The following is a 20,777-nucleotide window of genomic DNA, read 5'->3' on the forward strand; positions in this document are numbered from 1 at the left end:
AAGGCTATTAAGTATTCATCAAGATCTTAGCGTTGCGTGGGCTCTGAGCGTTCTCCATCTGCATCCCTCCCTCCACCACGGATTTTTGCTTGGAGGGGGGGCTCCTCCAGAAGCACTTTGTCCGTCAGTCTGTGAGGTGGGGGTGGGGGCTGGGGGGGGGGCCGAAGTTAAGCAGAATTGTCTTATCACATGATGGGGGACCTGTATCATGTGATGACTCCGGTGATGTTGGAGGCAGCATGTGACTCCCAGGGCTACGTGGGCTCAAAAACAATTTAAATACAAAAACACAAGCAGGTTCCCCTCCTCTCTTTTGCCTTTTGGTCTGGCTCTCCCTACCTTTGGGTTGGTGCCCGACTGAATGGAAAACCCGTCATCTTGCAGGCACTAACCTGTGAGCACCGGGTACCTGGAGACCAGGCCCCCTCTGCTGGGGGGTCCCCCAGGAGCTGTGCCCCATCATTCTGCAGCCCACTGACTCCCAGCCTGGTAAGTTACTGAGCACTTTGAGCAATTATTTGTGAAGCTGCCCTAGACTGGCTCATTAGCATGCACAGGGCACCCTCATTGGGCACTGGGCACGTTGAGAGGAAAGTGCCTGCCGGCTCTAGGGAGCTGCAGCTCTCGGTCGGTCGGCCAGACATCCGCAGCCTTCCTGGGAAGCGGAGCTGTGCTGGTTACGTCGTGCTGGGGTGGAAGGAAGTCCTCCATCCCTTTCCCCTTCTCCCCCTCCAGCCTGCCTCTTTCCCTTGTCTCTCCTCCCTCAACCTTGCTCCTTTGAGTCTGTTTTTTTGTTTGTTTGTTTGTTTGTTTGTTTGTTTGTTTGTTTTTTTACCTGCCCTCTCCCTCTTCCACTCCTATTTTCCCCCACTTTCTGTCTCCCACTGCTTTTCTTAGGGGGTCTGCTCCTCTCACCTTTTAAAATGATTTTTTGGGGGGTACCTAGATCTTACATTCTTTCTGTCCAGAACCTGAAAGAAAGCCTCTGAGGACTTGGTGATTGCAAATGTATTAACCATCCCTTCCAAAATGTTTTCCTCGCTAATACGTTGTAGATGGCCTGGTTCCTGTCATATATGTGTGTGCGTGCGCATCTGTGTTAAAGGGTGACTGATCTGTTTCTTGGAGCCATCAGAGCTGTTTCTCGGGTGGATGTTTGTGGGCTCCAGATCCCCACTCAGCTAGCGGATCATCAAGTGATAGGAGGGGCAGTTTACAGCAGTCAGGAGACATTGCCCTCTGACCCCAAATGTCTGGCTCTGTGGGAGAAATCAGGTCTTAAAACAGGAGCCAAAATCCGTCAGTGCTCAAGGATTAGGGGCTCTACGTGTCTCAGAGATCTGGCTCTGAGTGTGAGGCCGCACCTTTGCAGGATGAGACAGAGGGTTGGCTGAGAAACTAGCCATGGGGAAGACACATGTAAATTTAATCATGGCAGTGACCATACTTACTACATAGGAAGGAGATGTTGGCTATGTCAGAAGCTTCTGGTTCACTGTTACCCAGATGTGCTGACACCTGCTCAGCAAGAAATAATGAACAATGAGCACAATCCACCCAACAACTCAATGAGCAAGTGCTATTTTTATCTCTAATTTAGAAATGGGCAAACTGAGGCACAAAACAGTTCGTTAGGTCACTTAACTAGTATAAGTGATAGAGCTAGTTTTTGAGCCCAGGCAGCTTTTCTCCAGAGCCTGCACAGTTACCTACTGTGATAAACTGCCTCCAAAAAAGAAAAATTAAACCCATCCACATTACTATGTGACAGGTAATATGCAAAGTTCAGGGCTATATTTGTGAACAAAACAGAGACATTCTGTGGGGACAATATATTATTTCAAATCAGGGTATTTGCTAAAAGGAATAGTAGGGTGCGATGAAAATATGTAACTGGAGACATACTTCAGTTGGGGGAGGAGTCCCAGCCTCTGCCAATGTAATACTTAAGATGTAACCTGAGAGAGGAGTAGGAAGTCAAACAGGTAAAGAGGCAGGAGGAGCACTCCAGACAGAGGGAATAGTGTGTGTGAGAACCTCGAGGTTGGAAAGTGCTGGGACCACTCGAGGAGCATCAGGAGGCCAATGGGCTGAGCACAGTGTAAGTGGGACCGTAACAGGAGATGAGGCCATCCAGACTATGTGCGTCTCTTGTAGGCCTTGCTAAAGTGACTTGGGTTGTATCCCAGGATCAATGAAAAAACCATTATAGCATTTTTAGTAGGGAAGTAGCATAATTGGATCTGCAGTACCAAAAGACTTCTTCAAGAGGTGTATCGGTTAGTTTTTGCTGCAGTATAGACCACACTGAAATGTAGTGCTCAAGACAACACTCATTTATAGTTCCATATGCCGTGAGTTGGCAATTGCAGGTGGAATCATCTGGACAGTACTTTTTGCATGAGTTCGCTCATGTAGCTAGTCAGCTGGCACACTGGCTGACGGTGGCTGATCTTAGATGATCTCATGTACATTTTCGTTGATGGGCAGGGACAATTGAAATTGGCCAGGCCATGTGTCTCCATATCTAGCAAGCTAGCCCAGTCCTCTTCACATGACAGCTGGGTTCCAAAAGCAACAAGGGAAAGGGAGCCCCCCAACACACAAGCACTTTACAATATATTTTTAAAGATTTTAAAAAATGTATTTATTTATTTGAGAGAGAGAGCATGTGGGCATGCATGCGCACAAGCAGGAGGGAGGGGTAGAGGGAGAAGCAGACTTCCTGCTGAGCAGGGAGCCAGATGTGAGACCTGATCCCAAGACCCTGGGATCATGACCTGAACTGAAGGCACTTCAGTTAACTGGAGATGCTTAACTGACTAAGCCACCCAGGTGCCCTACAAACATCCACCTGTTACACGTTTGCTAGTGTTCCATTGACGTAGACAAGTTACATGGTCAAGACCAGATTCAAGGAATAGAGAAATGGATCTCTTAACCAGAGGAGGTACAAAATATTGGATTCTGTTTGTTTCCAGTGTACAACATGAATTCAAAATTATAAGCTGGATACTGTCTTCCTCTACTATGGGAGGAACCGAAAGCCAGGAGAAAATTTGAAGCCAATTTTGCTATAGTTGGAAATGAACTTAAACTTGGTCGTATATCAAACTTTATGTTCTGATTAGAACAAGTAGGAGTCTGAGCATCTGTTTTGGCCACAGATCAGGAGCGTATCTAGAATGTGGTATAGAAATGTCTCCTCCTTTTCTCACAGGATTATCTGGGAATAGCTTGGAGTCTAGGAAGACTTTTGAGATTGTTACCGTAGAATGAAATTTGAGCCATATGGAAGTCAGAATGTGTTTAAGTGTTCCAGGCAAGGCAACAGCATATACAAAGGCCCTGAGGCAAGGAAGTAGGTGGCTTGTTTGGGAAATAGGAGTCAATTTAGCTTAATGTAACTGCAGTGGATGGAACCAGAGTGGACAGATTAGAAAAATTCTTAAGAGGTCAAAAAACAAAAACAAAAACAAAAATCAAGCCTTGCTGTTGGATCTGATAGGGGTTGAATAAAAAGGACATATTAAAGAAGCTTCCTACGTTGGTGATACTATTTCCTAAAGCGAAAAGACTAGATGAGGATCAGGATGTTTGCAGTGGGGAACAGGAGTAGGAATGGCAGAAAAAAGTCAAATATGCTATCAGCTGGGTCAAATATTGCTGAGACACTGAGTAAATTAAGGGGCAGAAAAGTGTCTGTTTGACTTGGAAACGTGGAGGTAGCTGAAGACTTTGACAAGAGCAATTTTGGTGGAGTGGTGAGGATGGAGACCAAATTGGAGTGGGTTAAGGAGTGAATGAAGGTAAACAAACTGTGAAAGAGATAATAGAAATTAGGCAGTATTTAGAAATGGGTCAGAGTCAGGGAAACGGTCTTGATTTTACATTTGCTTTAAAAAAATTAGAAGGCTCTAGATTATGTAAACTATCGGAGTAGTCCAGCTGGAAGAGAGAGAGGGAATGGGATCCAAACTGTGTATGAATGAATAGGTGATGACAGATTTTTATTTTTTATAGGAGGGGATAATGAGAAAAAATGTAGCAGATACACAAAAGCTTGTAGATGTGTTGGGAAGACAAAGCACTTGCTACCTGTCAACTTTTATTTTCACAGTGAAGTATAAGGCAAGGTCATCAGCAGAAGAGGAGACAGGAAGAGGAACGAAGAGGACATATAAGATGGTCCTCTTGGAGAGGGAGAAATAAGCATTATTAAAAAAAGGAGCCGGGATAGCTGGGTAAAGCAGAGTGCCCATTAAGAGCATGTACTGGGACGTTTCCTCCAGTATCATTTAAGTGCTTGGGTTTAAGCGCTTGGCGATGGTAGAGTGCCATCACAATGAAGTTTTATCAGACAAATTCCAAAGAAGAGAAAAGGGCAGGGATGTTGAAGGTGGTTACAAGGGAGTGATTGTCAAGCTGAGCCATAGAATCTAAGCTGGGCCAGATTGGGAATGAGACCAGGATGGAATGATGGAGAATGAGTAAGTGGTAGAAGGCCAGTGGAAGAGAGGTTATGAAGAGGTGAAAGACTGTGTTCCTGAAGGGAATCCTGCATCAGCATCACCTGTGAGCTTGTTAGAAATGCAGAATGTCAGACCCCACTTCAGATCTTCTGAATCCAAATCTGAATGTTAACAAGATCTTTCCGACTTGTAAGCTCATTAAAGATTGAGAAGCACAGGGGTGCCTGGGTGGTTCAGTTCGTTAAGACTCTTGATCTCAGGTTAGGTCTTTTTTTTTTTTTTTTCAGGTTAGGTCTTGATGTCAGGGTTCAAGCCCCGCATTGGGCTCCATGCTGGACATGGAGCCTACTTCAAAAAAAAAAAAAAAAAAAAAAAAAAAAAGATTGAGAACCACAGATCTAGATTGTCCTGTGGAAGAAAAATGGTGCTATTCTGGGCAAAGTGAGAAGGTAATGAATACCAGAATGAACCCTATTTTTTGCTCTGGTTTTTATCTTACTTTATTTTTAGTATACAGGCTCTCAAACATGTTCAAATTTAGTGAAACCCAGTATACCATCATAAACTTTAATAATTTTCAACTCATGGCCGATTTTGTTTTCTTTATATCATCCTTCAAACCCAGGATTGTTTTGAGTCAAATCTTAGGCTGATGTAATTTCATCCATAAATTTTTCATTATCGACCTCTAAAAGACAAGGACTCCCTTTTTAACCATAACCACTGTACCGTCACCCCATCCCAATAAAATCAAGAATAAATCCTTATTATCATCAGATAACCAATTTGTGCTCAGATATCTGCAACTGGCATATAATTTAATTTGTAATCTGTTTGTTTGATGAGTATCCAAATAAGGTCCACACATGGCAGTTAGTGACTATGTCTCTTAAGTGTTGTGTAAGTTATAGGGTTTTTCTTCATGTCTTTTTTCTCCCTTGACATTTTGAAAGTTTATTTATTTATTAGAGAGAGAGAGAGAGAGAGAGAGGAAACAAGATAACAAGATGTATTGAAGAAATAAGATGATTTGTTCTCTAGATTTTCCCAAAGTCTAGACTTCACTGATTGTTTACTCATGGTATCATTTAGTATGTTCCACTATCCTTTATAGTCTTTGTAAACTGGTAATTAGACCTAAAGGGAATTGCTTTTGAAAAAACCTTTATAGTGAAATATATCCCACATGAGCATATATGTGTGTGTGTGTGTGTGTGTGTGTGTCTGTGTGTGTATATATATATATATATATATATGGCTTAAAGAATAAAAATACCCTCATAACAACCACCTCCTGCCTTAGAAACTTTCCAAAAACATCCTTCTTCATCCTTCTCTAGAGGTGACGTCTATCTTGGCTTTTGTCACAATTTTTCTGATGTTTTTTTCCCCGCATGTGGATGCATCCCTAAGCAATGTATTACTTAGTTTTTCCAACTTTGTGAGTTGTAATGTAAATGTAATCACAAGACAGACATTTTTCTGTGGCATGTATTTTGCTTGATATTTTTATTTTTGACATTCATTCATGTCTATATTTGTAGCTATGATTCATTCATTTTCATTGGCATATTAATCAACCACATGAATGTTTTACAATCTATCCATTCTACTCTTGGTGGGTATTTGGTTCACCTCCCCCCACCCCGTTTGGAAGTATTATGAATAACTTTGCTACACCCCCAGTTTGGGAGTAGTATGAATAACGTTGCTAGGAACATTCCTGTACATGTCTTGTGTCCTTGTGCAAGAATTCCTCTAGGTATATACCCAGAAGTGAAAATGCTGGGTCATAGAGTATGCCTCAGTTCAACTGTACAAGAAACTGCTAAACCATTTTCTGCAAGCTGGTTTTATTCCTTTCCACTCCTTATACCTTCTAATTTCTTTTTGTTGCCTCATTGTACCAGATAAATCCTCTAATACAATATAATAGAAATGGTGAAAGCAATTCTTGTCTCATTTTGATTGAAAGGGAAAACAAAAAAAAAAAAGAAAGAAAGGGAAAACATTCAACATTACACAGGTAACATATTTGCTGAAGGGGTTTTTTAGAGTTGTGTGTGTGTGTGTGTGTGTGTGTTTATCAGATTAAAAAAATTCCTATTTCTCCTTTGCTTGGTTTCATTTAAAATGGTCTTTGAACTTTATCAAACATTTTTCTGTGTCTTTTGAGATAATAAAATGATTTTCCTATTTTTATTCTTTTAGTATAGTGACTTATATTGATTTTCTTTTTTTCCCCAGCTGTATTGACATATTAACATATAAGCAACTTAGGTGTAAGTTGTACAATGTAATGATTTGATACACACATATATTGTGAAGTGATTGCCACAGTAGTTAGTAAACACTTCCATTCTCTCTTATAATTTTGTTTTTGTATTTGTGCTGATAACATTTAAGATCTACTCTCTTAACAGCTTTCAGTAATATAATATAGTATTGTTAATTATAGTCATCATGCTGTACATTAGATTCCCACAATTTATGGCTAGAAGTTTATACTCTTTGACCAACATCTCCCTCATTTTCCCTGCCTCCCAGCAACCACCATTTTACTCTCTGTTTCTATGAGTTCATATTTTTTTAGATTCCACATGTAAGGGAGAATACACTGTATTTGTGTTTCCCTGTCTGACTTACTTCACTTATCATAATGCCCCCACGGTCCATCCATATTGTCACAAAATGAAGGATTTCATTCTTTCTTATAGTTGAATAAATAACGCAGCTTATTTACCCATTCATCCATCAGTGGACACTTAGGCTGTTTCCATGATTTGGCTATTGTGGATAATGCTGCAGTGAATATGAGGGTGCAAATATCTCTTCAATATTGATTACATTTCCATCAAATATGTACCAAGAAGCAGGATTACTGGATCATATGGTAGTTCTATTTTTAATTTTTTGAGGCACTTCCATACTCTTCTCCAGAGTGGCTCTTCCAATTTGCATTCCCACCAACAGTACACTAGGGCTCCCTTTTCTCCACACCCTCCCCAACACTTATCTCTTGCCTTTTTTGGTAATAGCCATTCTAATAGGTATAAGATGGTATCTGATTGTGGTTTTTTTTTTTTAAGATTTTATTTATTTATTCATGAGAGACACAGAGAGAGAGAGGCAGAGACACAGGCAGATGGAGAAGCAGGCTCCATGCAGGGAGCTGACTCCATCCCGGGTCTCCAGGATCACGCCCTGGGCTGAAGGCGGCGCTAAACCGCTGAGCCACCCGGGCTGCCCCAAGCATCTTTTCATATACCTGTTGGCTGTCTGTATGTCTTCTTTGGGGAAAATGTCTATTCAAATCCTTTAATCAGATTTTGTTTTCTATTGAGTTGTGGGAGGTTCTCGTGTATTTGGGATATTAACCTCTAACAGAGGGATCCCTGGGTGGCTCAGCAGTTTGGCGCCTGCCTTTGCCCCAGGGCGTGATCCTGGGGTCCTGGGATCGAGTCCTGCATCGGGCTCCTGCAGGGAGCCTGCTTCTCCCTCTGCCTGTGTCTCCGCCTCTCTCTCTGTCTCTCTCTGTGTGTCTCTAAAGAATAAATAAATAAAATATTTAAAAAAAAAACCTAACAAAAAAAAAAAAAAAAACCTAACAGATGATCTGCAAATATTTTTTCCTATTCTATAGGTTGCCTTTTCATTTTGCTGGTTATTGCTTTTGCTATGCAGAGGCTTTTAAGTTTTTGTTTTTTTTTTAATTTTTTTTATTTATTTACTTATGATAGTCACAGAGAGAGAGAGAGAGAGGCAGAGACACAGGCAGAGGGAGAAGCAGGCTCCATGCATCGGGAGCCCGATATGGGATTCGACCCCGGGTCTCCAGGATCGCGCCCTGGGCCAAAGGCAGGCGCCAAACCGCTGCGCCACCCAGGGATCCCGAGGCTTTTAAGTTTGATGTAGTTCCACTCTTTGATTTTTGCTTTTGTTACTTATACGTTGTTGTCATATCCTAAGAATTGTTACTAAGACCAAAGTCCAGGAGCATTTCCCTTGCATTTTATTCTGGTACATTTCATAGTTTTGGGCCTTCCATTTAAGTCTTTTTTTTTTTTTTCAAGATTTTATTTATTTATTCATGAGACACACAGAGAGAGGCAGAGACACAGGCAGAGGGAGAAGCAGGCTCCCTGTGGGGAGCCTGACGCAGGACCCGGGTCTCCAGGATCACACCCTGGACCGAAGGTGGCCCTAAACCACTGGGCCACCAGGGCTTCCCCCATTTAAGTCTTTAATCCATTTCCGTTGTGAGTTGTGTATGACTGGGATCCAATTTCATCCTTTTGCATGTAAATATCCAGTTTTCTCAGCACCATTTAAAAAAAAACACTTTAATTATTTATTCATGAGAGACAAAGGCAGAGACATAGACAGAGGGAGAAGCAGGCGGGACTCGATCCCGGGTCTCCAGAAGCATACGCTGAGCCAAAGGCAGATACGCAACCACTGAGCCACCCAGGTGTTCCCTCTCAGCACCATTTATTGAAGAGGTTATCCTTTCCCCATTAAGTATTCTTGGCTTCTTTCTCATGTATGCGTGGGTTTATTCCTGGGTTCTCAATGCTATTCCATTGGTTTATACGTGCTTTTATGCCAGTATCATACTGTTTTGATTACTACAAGTTTGTAATAAATCTTGATATCAAGAAGTACATTTTGTTCTTCCAGCTTGTTCTTCTTTCTAAGGATTGCTTTGGCTATTCAGAGTCTTTTGTGCTTCTATCTACATTTTGGGATTGTTTTTTCTATTTCTGTAAAAAAATGGCAACTGAAATTTTGATAGGGATTACATTGAATCTATAGATGGGTAGTACAGATATTTTAATAACAATAATTTTTCCAACCCATGTACATGGGATATATTGTATTTGTTTTTGTCCTCTTTAATTTTTTTCATTATTGCCTTGTAATGTACAGCAAATAGATGTTTCATCTCCTTGTTTAAGATGTATTCCTAAGTATTTTATTATTTTTGATGCCATTTTAAATGGGACTTTTTCCCAGATACTTTGCTGCTACTGTGTAGAAATGCAGTTGGAATTTTATAAGTTTGTTTCTGTATCCTGCAACCTTACAGAATTCATTTATTAGTTCTTTTTTTTTTTTTAAAGATTTTATTTATTTATTCGTGAGAGACAGAGAGAGAGAGAGAGAGGCAGAGACACAGGCAGAGGGAGAAGCAGGCTCCATGCAGGGAGCCCGATGCGGGACTTGATCCCCAGTCCCCAGCATCACACCCTGGGCTGCAGGTGGCGCTAAACCGCTGCGCCACCGGGGCTGCCCCATTTATTAGTTCTAATGGGGTTTTTTTGTGGAGTCTTTAGGATATTCTATGTATAAGATCATAACATCTGCAAAGATGATTTTACTTCTTTCTCTCTGATTTGGATGCCTCTTATTTTGTTTTCTTGCATAATTGCTCTGGCTAGGACTTCCAGTACTATCTTGAACAGGAGTATTGAGAGTGAGCACCTTTCTTTTGTTCCTGATCTTAGTGAGAAATCAACCTTTCATTGTTGAATATGGTGTGGGTTCATCATATAGGACCTTTATTATGTTGAGGTATGTTCCTTCTATACCCAATTTGTTTTTATTATGAAAGGATGTTGAGTTATGTCAAATACTTTTTTCTCCCTCTATTGAGATGATCATATTATTTTTATCTTTCATTCTATTACTGTATATCACATTTATCGATTTGTAACCCAGGAATGAATCTCACTTGATCACGTTGTATGATCATTCTATTATGCTGTTGAATTCATGTTGCTAGTATTTTGATAAGAATTTTTATATCTATATTCATTAGGAATATTGGCCTGTAGTTTACTATTCTTATGTTGTCTTTATCTGGCTTTGGTATCAGAGTAATGCTGGACTCATAAAATGAGTTTGGGAATGTTCCTTTTTCTTCAATTTTTGGGAAGAGTTTGAAAAGATTGATGTTAATTCCTCTTGAAATATTTCTTAGAATTCACCATTGAAGCCATCTGGTGCTGGGCTTTTCTCTCTTGGGAGGTTTTAAATTATCAATTCAGTCTCCTTACTTATTTTTGGTCTGTTCAAATTTTCTATTTCTTCATGATTCAGTCTTTTTTTTTCATGATTCAGTCTTGATAGGTTGTATGTTTCTAGGAATTCATCCATTTTTTCCTAGATTATCCATTTTGTTGGCATGTAATTGTTCATAGTAGTCTCTTATGATCATTTGGGTTACTGTGGTATCAGTTGTAATACCTCCTCTTTCATTTCTGATTTTAGTTATTTGGGTCTTCTCTTTTTTTCTTTGTCCAAAGGTTTGTCAATCTGTTTATCTTTTCAAAAGACTAGCTGTTAATTTAGTTGATTTTCTCTATTGTTTTTCCTTTATTTCAATTATTTCTGCTCTGATCTTTATTATTTCCTTCTTTCTGCTAACCTTGGGCTTAGTTTGTTCTTCTTTTTCTAGTTCCTTAAGGAGTAACGTTAGGTCTTTTATTTGTGATTTTTCTTTTTTTGTTGTTGTTTTAGGTTCCTGTCCTTTTAATCAGGATTGCCATGAAAAGCAATAACCTCAGCTAACCGCTTTGCCCTCCTTCTCCTAACTCCTTCCCCTTCATATGTATACAGCACAGGAACCCAAAGACCTCCCCTCCCCTCCATCCTCTCCATTCCTATTAGGGGAAGAAATGTCACTAAACTTGGGTTTACCTTCTCCCATACAGCATGAAGCAGGATGAATAAAAATACCTTTATGAAGTGCTTTGTTGTGCTATTGTCTTAGGGTGGAGTCAGAGGCAGAGTTCACAGGGCTGGGTGAAGTTTGAGACTCTCTTAGAAATCAGAATTTTTCTCAGGGTCATGGAACCCGTAGTTTGCTCAGAAAAGGGACTATGATGAAAAAAAAAAATGAAAAAAAAAAAAAAAGGGACTATGTCTGAAAGGATAGGGACTACGCTGTGTTAGGCTGAAAGTTTTTCTCAAGAGTATTATGAGGATAAGGACCCCTTAAAATCCATTCTCCTTCCTCTTCCCTTACCTTCCCCAGCTTCCAGGTAGAAGAGTTGGGGTCTCCTGAGCAGGGAATAGTAACAGTTCTCTCAAGATTTCATCTGTGATTCCCAGGGTGGGTAGTGAGTCAGGCTTATCCCCTGTTGCTGTCTGACCTCTTTCCCCACTTTAGGAGTTTTTGTCTTTGCCTGTGAGCACCAAGGCCTGAAGGATGTCAGTTAGTGATACAATTTCCTTGACTGCATCATTCTTATCCACCACTACACACAGGCAAATCTGTTTCCATGAATTAACCTCTTCTCCACCAGAGATGGTCTCCAGAGTCTTATGAAATAGCATTGAGGACTTATTTATTTATTTATTTATTTATTTATTTATTTATTTATTTTAAATTTTTTTTTATTTATGATAGTCACACAGAGATAGAGAGAGAGAGAGAGGCAGAGACATAGGCAGAGGGAGAAGCAGGCTCCATGCACCGGGAGCCCGACATGGGATTCGATCCCGGGTCTCCAGGATCGCGCCCTGGGCCAAAGGCAGGCGCCAAACCGCTGCGCCACCCAGGGATCCCCTGAGGACATATTTAAAGATTTTATTTATCTATTTATTTTAGAGAGAGAGTGCACATACACGTGAGTGGCAGTAGGAGCAGAGAAGAGAGAGGAAAAGGGGAAAGAATCTCCAGCAGATTCCATACTCAGCAAGGAGCCTGTTGCAGGGCTCAATCTCACAACCCTGAGATCATGACCTGAGCTGAAACCAAGAGTCAGATGCTTAACTGACTGAATTATTCTGGCACCTCAAGGACACATTGAAAGCAATGTGATCAACATTGTAGAGCTTTGGTCACTGACATATCTAGGTTATTGTAGGTCTTTGCTGCTGCCAAATCAATAACATAAAACTTGGAGTGGATGTCCAGCACACGCTCTTTCTCATCTACCACTGGCAGGGTTGAGCATCAGTGCTGTACAAAATGTCCAGAGCCATGTAGACAGAGGTGGTAGTGTGGCCCATAACAGTGTTGGCCTAGGTTCTAATCTGCAGGTCTTCCTGAGACTTAGATATGAACTCTGGCTTGGGAAACTCAGTGAACGAACAATTTGAAGAACTTGAGAATGTGTTTATAGGTGAGGATATATAAGGTGTTGCCTGGTTCCAGGTCAATTACTGGCAGCCTATGGATCTTATTTTGAATTAATGAAGAGACGGCATCAAACAAGCTGGCATTAGAAGCAATGCAGACAGGGGATTAAAGAAGTCATGTAGGTATACTTCCCTCCACTAGGTATACCTCCTGGTTGATTAGTAGTTGTGCAGGAGATTGGTGAAAAATTCCTGATGGCCAGCATACCCACAAAACCTTGCTTCTTACTTTCCGACAAAGGCACAGCTCAGATACCATTAGTTGCCAAAGAGGGAAAGAAAAAAAAAAGCTTTCTTCACCTACAGAGAAATATTAAATATAAACAAATCGGAGCTTTTGGGAATCATGTCATAGCTGTCATGAGACTTCATCAAAGTAGTGTACATGCTATGGTTGGATTCCGGGGTCCCTTGAGGATACTCATTTTCCATAGCTGGAAGCTATCCCAAGAAGTGACCATCTCCTTTGCAAGAGACACTGGCTGGATTCTTTTGCTCTAGGAAGCATGCTCTCCTTTTTCTCCATGAAGGCATTTATTGCTTTAAACTTTCCTCTTAGAATCGCTTTTGCTGCATCCCATAAATTTGGTGTGTTGTGTTTCCATTTTCCTTTGTATTGAGATATTTTTTTATTTCCCCTTTGATATTTTCTTTGACTCAGTGGTTGTTCACGAGTCTGTTGTTTAATTTCCACACATTTGTGACTTTTCCAGTTTTCTTCTTGTACTTGACTTCTAGTTCTCATACCGTTGTGGTCAGAAAAGACATCTGGTATGATTTCAATCATCTTACATTTGCTAAAAATTGTTCTGTGACCTAACATATCTATTCTAGAGAATGCTCTGTGTGTGCTTCAGACAAATGTGTATTCTGTAGGGTGGAATGTTCTGCATATATTTGGGCTAAGGTATAGTTCAAGTCAAATGTTTCTTAATTGATTTTCTCCCTAGATAATCTGTCCATTTTTGTGAGCTACTAATGTCCCTACTATTATTGTAGTGTTATTTCTCCCTTCCGATCTGTTAGTATTTGCTTAATACGTTTAGTTGCTCTGATATTGAGTGCATATATATTCACATTTGTTATACTCTTGACAAATTAACCCCTTTATCATTATATAATGACCTTTTTTTGTCTCTTGTTACAATTTCTGACTTAAAATCTATTTTGCTGATGCAAGTATGGCTACTCCCACTCTCTTTTGGTTTCTATTTGCATGGAATATTTTTCTACCTCTTCACTTTGAGACTATATATGTCCTTAAGGCTGAAGTGAGTCTCTTGTAGGCGACAAATAGTTGGGTTGTGGGTTTTTTTGTTTTTTGGGGGTTTTTTTTTTGGTTGTGTTTTTTTAACCCATTCAGTCACTCTATGCCTTTTGGTTGGAGAATTTAGTGTATTTACATTTGAAGTAATTATTGATAGGTAAGTACTTATTAATGCTGTCTTATGTCTTCTCGTTGTTTTGTAGTTCATTTGTTTCTTTCTTCCTCTTTTGTTGTCTTTTTTTTTGAGATGATGATTTTCCATAGGTCTTCTTCTCTTTATCTTTTGTGTGCCTACCATCGGTCTTTGTTTTGTGGTTATCGTGAGAATTGTATCAAATGTCTCATAGACTTAACAGTCTATTTTAACATGGTAACTTAACTTTGATCATACACAAAAATTCAACTCTTACTCCTCTCTCATATTTTATGTTTTTGATATCACAATTTATCTCATTTATATTGTAAATCCACTAACATATTATTGTAGCAATAATTACTTTTAGTAATTTTATTCTTTAAACCTTTATACTATAATTAAGTGATTAACACACAACCATGTTATAGTATTAGTATTCTGAATTTGACTATATACTTACGTTTACCAGTGTGTTTTATATTTGCATATATTTTCATGTTGCTAATTAGTGTCCTTTCATTCTGCTTCAAGAATTCCGTTCAGCATGTCTTGTAAAGCAGATCTCCCTCAGCTTCTGTTTGTTTGGAAAAAGCTTTGTCTCTCCTTCATTTCTCAAAATAACTTTGCCAGGTAAATTATTCTTGGTTGATAGTTTTTTTTTCTTTCAGCAATCTGAATATATCATTCCACTCTCTCCTGTCCTGCAAGGTCTCTGCTGAAAATTTTTCTTTATTTTTTTATTTTTAAAAGATTTTATTTATTTATTTATTTATTTATTTATTTATTTATTTATTTATTTATGAAAGACACAGAGAGAGAGCGGCAGAGACATAGGCAGAGGAAGAAGCAGGCTCCATGCAGGGAGCCTGATGTGGAACTCGATCCCAGGACCCTAGGATCACACCTTGAGCAGAAGGCAGACATTCAACGGCTGAGCCAGCCAGACGTCCGTCTGCTGAAAAATTTTCTATCGCCTTATGGGGGTTCCCATATATGTGAGAATTTTCCTTAATCTTGCTGCTTTAAAAATTCTCCTTTTCTTTGATTTTTAGATAATTTTATTTTAAAGTGTCTTAGAGAAGATCATTTTGGGCTGAAATTTTAGGGTGACTTATGAACTTACAAGTTTTAATGTCCAAATCACTCTCCAGATTTGGGAAGTTCACATCCATTTTTTTAAAGATTTTATTTATTTATTCATGAGAGACACAGAGAGAAAAAGGCAGAGACACAGGAAGAGGGAGAAGCAGGCTCCATGCAGGGAACCCGATGTGGGACTCGATCCCCAGCCAAACCGCTGGGCCACCGGGGTTGCCCACATCCATTATTTATTTAAATAAGTCTTCTACCTCTTTTCCCCACTCATCTCCTTCTGGTAATCCAGTAATACATGGTTTCTTTGAATGGTATCACAGAATTCATGTCGGCTTTCTTTACTCTCATTCTTTTTGTCGTTTTACTCCTCTGACTGTGTGATTTCAAATAATCGGCCTTCTAGCTCACGAATTCTTTGGTCAAGTCTGCTGTTGAGCTCTATTGATCTCTTCATTTTAGTCATTGTATTCGTCAACTCTAGGATTTCTGTGTTTGTTTTTTAATGTTTTCTTTTCTTGCTGAGCTTCTCATTTTGTTTATGTGTAGTTTCCCTAACTATATTTAGTTGTTTATCTGTGTTTTCTTGCATTTCACAGAATATCTTTAAAAGGATTATTCTGAATTCTTTGTCAGACAGTTCACAGGCCTCCATTTCTTTAGGGTCAGTTATTGGAGTTTTATTAGTTTCTTTTGGTGATGTCATGTTTCCTTGATTTTTCATGATCCTTGTAGTCTTGCCTTGGTATCTGCACAATTAAGGAAGTAGGCACTTTTTCCACTCTTTACACACTAGCTTCAACAGGCAAAATCTTTCACTGGTCATCCTATCCAGAGATTCTGGGTGGGCCACCTGGTGGTACCCATATGTGGGCCTGCTATTGGAATCTTTGGGTATATAGAAGTGGATGTGCATCCTGAGTCCACAGAGGCCATCCAGGTACTGGGGATCACTGGGGTGAGCCCAGCATCTGGATTCAGGTGGGCTAGTAGTACTTGTCCAGTAAATGATTTGCAGACTATTGATCTTCAGTAGTAGAACAAATATATCCCAGCAGGTATACCAGATAATCCATTGGATAAGGAAAGAAAATAATGGAACTTCTGATTATATTTATTCCTTACTTCGTTTCTTTTTGTTTCTTTTTTTTTCTTTTAGTTTCCATGTCATGAATGTTTTATAATATACTGAACGCCATACAATTATATGTACACATAAACTATAAGTAAATACATTTGTGGAAGTGTAGGCCCAAAATGTATACTGTCAAAGTGAGTATTCAAACGAGTTTAGGGACCATTACTCCAAGCCACTACCTTCTAATTTCTCTTCAGAAAGAATATAACTGATTAACTTACAGCTTTCTTAATTACTAGCAGACCTGGAGATATGTTCTTGCCACCTTGATAGAACTATATTTTCTAAATATCCATACTGTAATACCATCTACCAGAGATAGTCATTTTAGAAACTTTACCTATTATCATGGGTCTCACTCTGAGAGTAAATTGGAGAGGGTAAAACAGAGAATACATTTTCTGTGCCTCATGAAGTTAACTAGTTGCTATTACAGACACAATGAGAATTAATTCTGTTCTCTGACCACCTGAGAATAACACTTTTAAGGTAAGGAATTGCCTATTCATTGAGACATAAGTCAATAAGTAGAGTCGACTAATGATAGACCAGGGAACAATCAGATACAATGTAGTAAATTATGTTCTGTCATATTGTAATTCTTAATAACTCAGCTGTCACTCTAGACATTTTTGTGTCTTTATCTGGAGAACAGAAAGAAATAAAATGTAGGCTATTATAGACAAGGTAAAAATCCTACAATGTGGGTGGAATGTAAGACTTTAAAAGAAGACTCTTGAATGGGGTGCTGACGGTTGAGTGAGAGTTCACCAAGGTTACAAGGCAAGAAACAGAAGAGAACATCCCAGACAAAGGGACCAAAATATGCACAGACACAGATGGAAGACCACTGAGGAATGGAAAGGAGTGTGGTGTGGCTGGGACATACAGAGGCTGTATATGTTTGTGAGAGAGTGCAGAAAGGAGAAGTCATAAGAAGGGATGCCAAACAACGTGATTATTAAGAGTCAGACCAACCTGGGATCAGATTCCTGCTCAGTCTCCTGTGATTGTGAACGAGTACATCTATAATATTTATAATTCCCTCTCTGTAAATGTATAATAACAACACTAGTACCTAGCTCCTAGGGTTATTGTGAGTTTGAAATAAGAGAATCCACTTGAAATGCTTAGATTAGCACCGATTACTTGATGTCCTTTAAGGCTTCAGTAAATAGAAAATGTTATTGTCATTGTTATACTACACCTACACACTTGCACACTCACACTAGTAACAACAGTTAGATCATAGGATGGCTTATATACAATGTCAAAGAGTTCTAGCTTTATCTTTTGGGTCAGTATTTCTAAAATGCGACCAATTTGTCTGTAAAACAAATTATCTCCAAGTTGTTTGGCAGTTTCTGTGACATAAGCAATGGGAAAATAGGTGCTTCCGAATATTATAAATTTGAAAAGGAAGAAATATTATCAAGGACCATTAAGTTCCTAATAATGGTGCAAGAGTGCAGATAGCTCAAAATGGTCAGACTCTTAACAAAGAGTAGTTAAAATTCAGTTACTAGAAAAAAAAATTCAGTTACTAGAATATAGTTTATTTTAGCTGTATCATTTGCATATTATTGTTTATGTGTGTAAAATTTGCATTTTTGTTGTTACTATTATGTTTTGTTGCAGTTCTGATGATCAAAAATAGATTAATGACTAAAGAGTGGTTCATTGAAGTGTAAAAGCAAAGATAAAAATAGAAGTATAAACACCGCAACTCAGAAGCGTAATTAGCAAACAGGACTCCAGGATCTGTTGGGACAAGTACATCTGTGAATGTGAATGTGATGATTTCACCCAAGCAGCTGAAAGGCAAAGTGTGAATAGAAAATGTGGCTATGAATATCTAAAAACTGGATTTTTTTTTTCTGAAAAGGGATTTATCCCACTTGTTTCCAATGTACACTCTATTAGAAAACTGTCAGAGAGCTTCATGATGCTTTCAGAGATTTCATGTTGTTTCCAAAATAGAATAACCTCTCTGGTCAACCAGGGGATTTTCCTGGACTAAGTACAAAATATTTTGCGGTATGAAATTGATTAATTTTACTTCTAAATGCAAAAAGGCCAAAAGACAGCAACAACAGATGCAAGTCATGCTATGGTCATCGTGTTTATAAAGCCAGCCTCAAATTCAGGACATATAAAATGCCAGGACAGAAAGCAAAAGTAGCCATAAGCAAATCTAATGACAGGATTGTATGCTGCATAACACAAGTGGCATACAAATATGGTGGAACTATTACCATAATGAGGATAGCCAATTTTTTGTTTAATAGCTGAGTGAAAGCACTAGTGGGAAAGGTATAAACCAGCTCTTTGCATCCCTGTAGTATAAATATGGACAAAAAAGATACACTTGGTAATTTTGAGTTCTGTTTATCAATTAATCTAATAATATTTTTGTGAGACATGATGCAGATTAGAAGCATATTGGAAATAATGCTGATGGAGGACCAGCCACATGTCCAGCAAAGAAAGATTTGGTGTATCAGTATCTATTGTTACAATAATGCAAAGCAACTTCAAAATCCAGTCACTTAAGTACTAAGAATTTATTTCTCTCATGAATCTGTAAGGCCAGCAGGGTGGTTCTTCTCACCTCAGCTAGTCTTACTGCAGTATCAGTCTTACTACTGATAAGACGTAGGCAGGCTACAATTTGTGGAGCTCAGTGCAAAACAAAAATGCAGGGCCCCTTATTGAGAAATTATTAAGAATTTAGAGACAGTGTACAGCAGAACATTAAACCAAACACGAGGCCTTCTTAACACAGAGCCCCTATGTGACTACAAAGGTCACATGATCATGAAGCCAGACTGGGCTGTGGATCACATGGGCAGCTCTGCTGCTTTGGGCTGGCTTCTTTCATATTCTGGGTATCAGCTTGGCTAGTCCAGGATAGACTTACCTGGACAACTGGGGTAACTCTACACCATGTATCACATCTTTCCACAGGCTAGCCCAAGCATGTTTTTATGGCAAAGGCACATAAGCAAGAATAAACCAACCCAAATATGCAAGCACTCCTTAAAGTCTCTGCCTTGTCACATTCTCTGACATCCTACCAGGTCACAGCAAAGTCCTATGGCGAACTCAGGGAGGGTGCTACAACATGATAGGATGAGAAGGGGTGGGGAATTGTGCCATTTTTACCATCAACCTCCCTTGACCACTCATATGTAGTTATATCTGAGTGCTAAATTGCCCACCACTTTACTTACTACGAACAGTTATGCATCCTAATCTTAATTAAAGGGCGAAGAAGTAGTAAAAGTTGTTAGCACAATCACATCACAGTCACTAAGCATATGTCTTTCCTGTGTGCTTTATGAAGAAATGGATGACAGGTACTACAACTGCTTCTCCACACTAAAGCAGGCTGGCTGTCCACGGGGAAGGTACTCATGTGAATAATCGAAATGAGGGAGGAGATAAAATTTCTTTATGACATTAATGACTCCATGAAAGAACAGAAATCACAAATCTTGTCCTTGTTTTCATTATCAGCGTTGTGAAGATATGTTATCTCTGATTTCAAGTGATATGTCAACACACTGTGGTCAGGAGCTTGAAAATCTTGAACTTCTCCTTTTAAGCCTAACATAATAGGATATTATGTGCTGAGGATATTCAGTGCTGAGGATAAGATATCAGGAAATTGAACTTTGCAAGTGGCTTCATTGGTAGGCATTGACTTTTTGCTAACACTTGATTTTCTTCATTCTCTGGAGAAAGAAATCAATGACATATTACTATTTAATGACCATACACAATGCCAGGAAAGATGAACAAATTCTTTCCAGAGCTAAAGCCAAACAAGAAACACCAGAAATTTATTTGCAACTAGCACCCAAGTGAAACCATGCAACCTTTGAATAAGATCTGTTCTTTGACTTTGCTGTTCATGAAGATGGTCTTTGATGAGAAATCTCACCACTGTTTCTAGGTATGCTTCCCATCCAACTATACAAAACTGTTGTCAGGACCACTAAACGTTTGTTGCTTTATTTAATAGCCCATAATTCCTAGTTAATGCTAGGATTTAGTAGAATGAAAGTAAGTTAAGTTTGTCATTAATTCAGATACATATATATTTATTTATCTGAAGTATATACATTAATAATTGCACACAACAGTATCCCTTTTACTGACCTGATATTTCTCACCATCCTGCTTTCACAATTTCAACTCTTTCTTCCAAAATTCAGGCTCTGACTATATTCAAACACTTCTTGTTAATAGGGCTGGTAGACTGCTCTATCCAAATTCTTGCTACGTATTACCCAAAATTCAGGTACCAACTATGTGCAAATCATACTTCATCCCTTACTATATGAACTTGATTTCCAAACTCAAGAGATAAATGGATTTGGACAGCAAGGGATTCTTGAACATTATTAGTTTTAGGTTATTTTAATTTTGTTACTTAAAAATTGATTAATTTTTACTAAAATGTGAAGTTTGCATATGCTCCAGACAGCCAATAAGTGGTTATCAGATACTGAAAATTTA

General features: G+C 39.0%; 1 protein-coding gene and 1 pseudogene across 10 annotated transcripts in view; one reads left to right on the forward strand and one right to left on the reverse strand.

Annotated features, from left to right (window-relative positions):
* The first annotated feature begins 273 nt into the window (after window positions 1–273).
* The window catches only part of TNRC6A (trinucleotide repeat containing adaptor 6A), a 207,377-nt gene continuing 186,873 nt past the window's right edge, over window positions 274–20,777 (forward strand). For 2 of the 10 annotated variants that reach the window (XM_077907056.1, XM_077907059.1), the window contains exon 1: window positions 282–489. The gene's annotated coding sequence lies outside the window, so the exon portion shown is untranslated. Of the gene's footprint in view, window positions 490–20,777 lie in introns of all 10 variants that reach the window. The other 8 variants (XM_077907058.1, XM_077907061.1, XM_077907066.1 and 5 more) reach the window with 7 other exon arrangements.
* Window positions 11,643–13,052, reverse strand: LOC144319220 (5'-AMP-activated protein kinase subunit gamma-1 pseudogene; annotated as a pseudogene).

The sequence above is a fragment of the Canis aureus genome, chromosome 8, assembly GCF_053574225.1.
Source record: "Canis aureus isolate CA01 chromosome 8, VMU_Caureus_v.1.0, whole genome shotgun sequence".
NCBI classification, from domain to species: domain Eukaryota; kingdom Metazoa; phylum Chordata; class Mammalia; order Carnivora; family Canidae; genus Canis; species Canis aureus.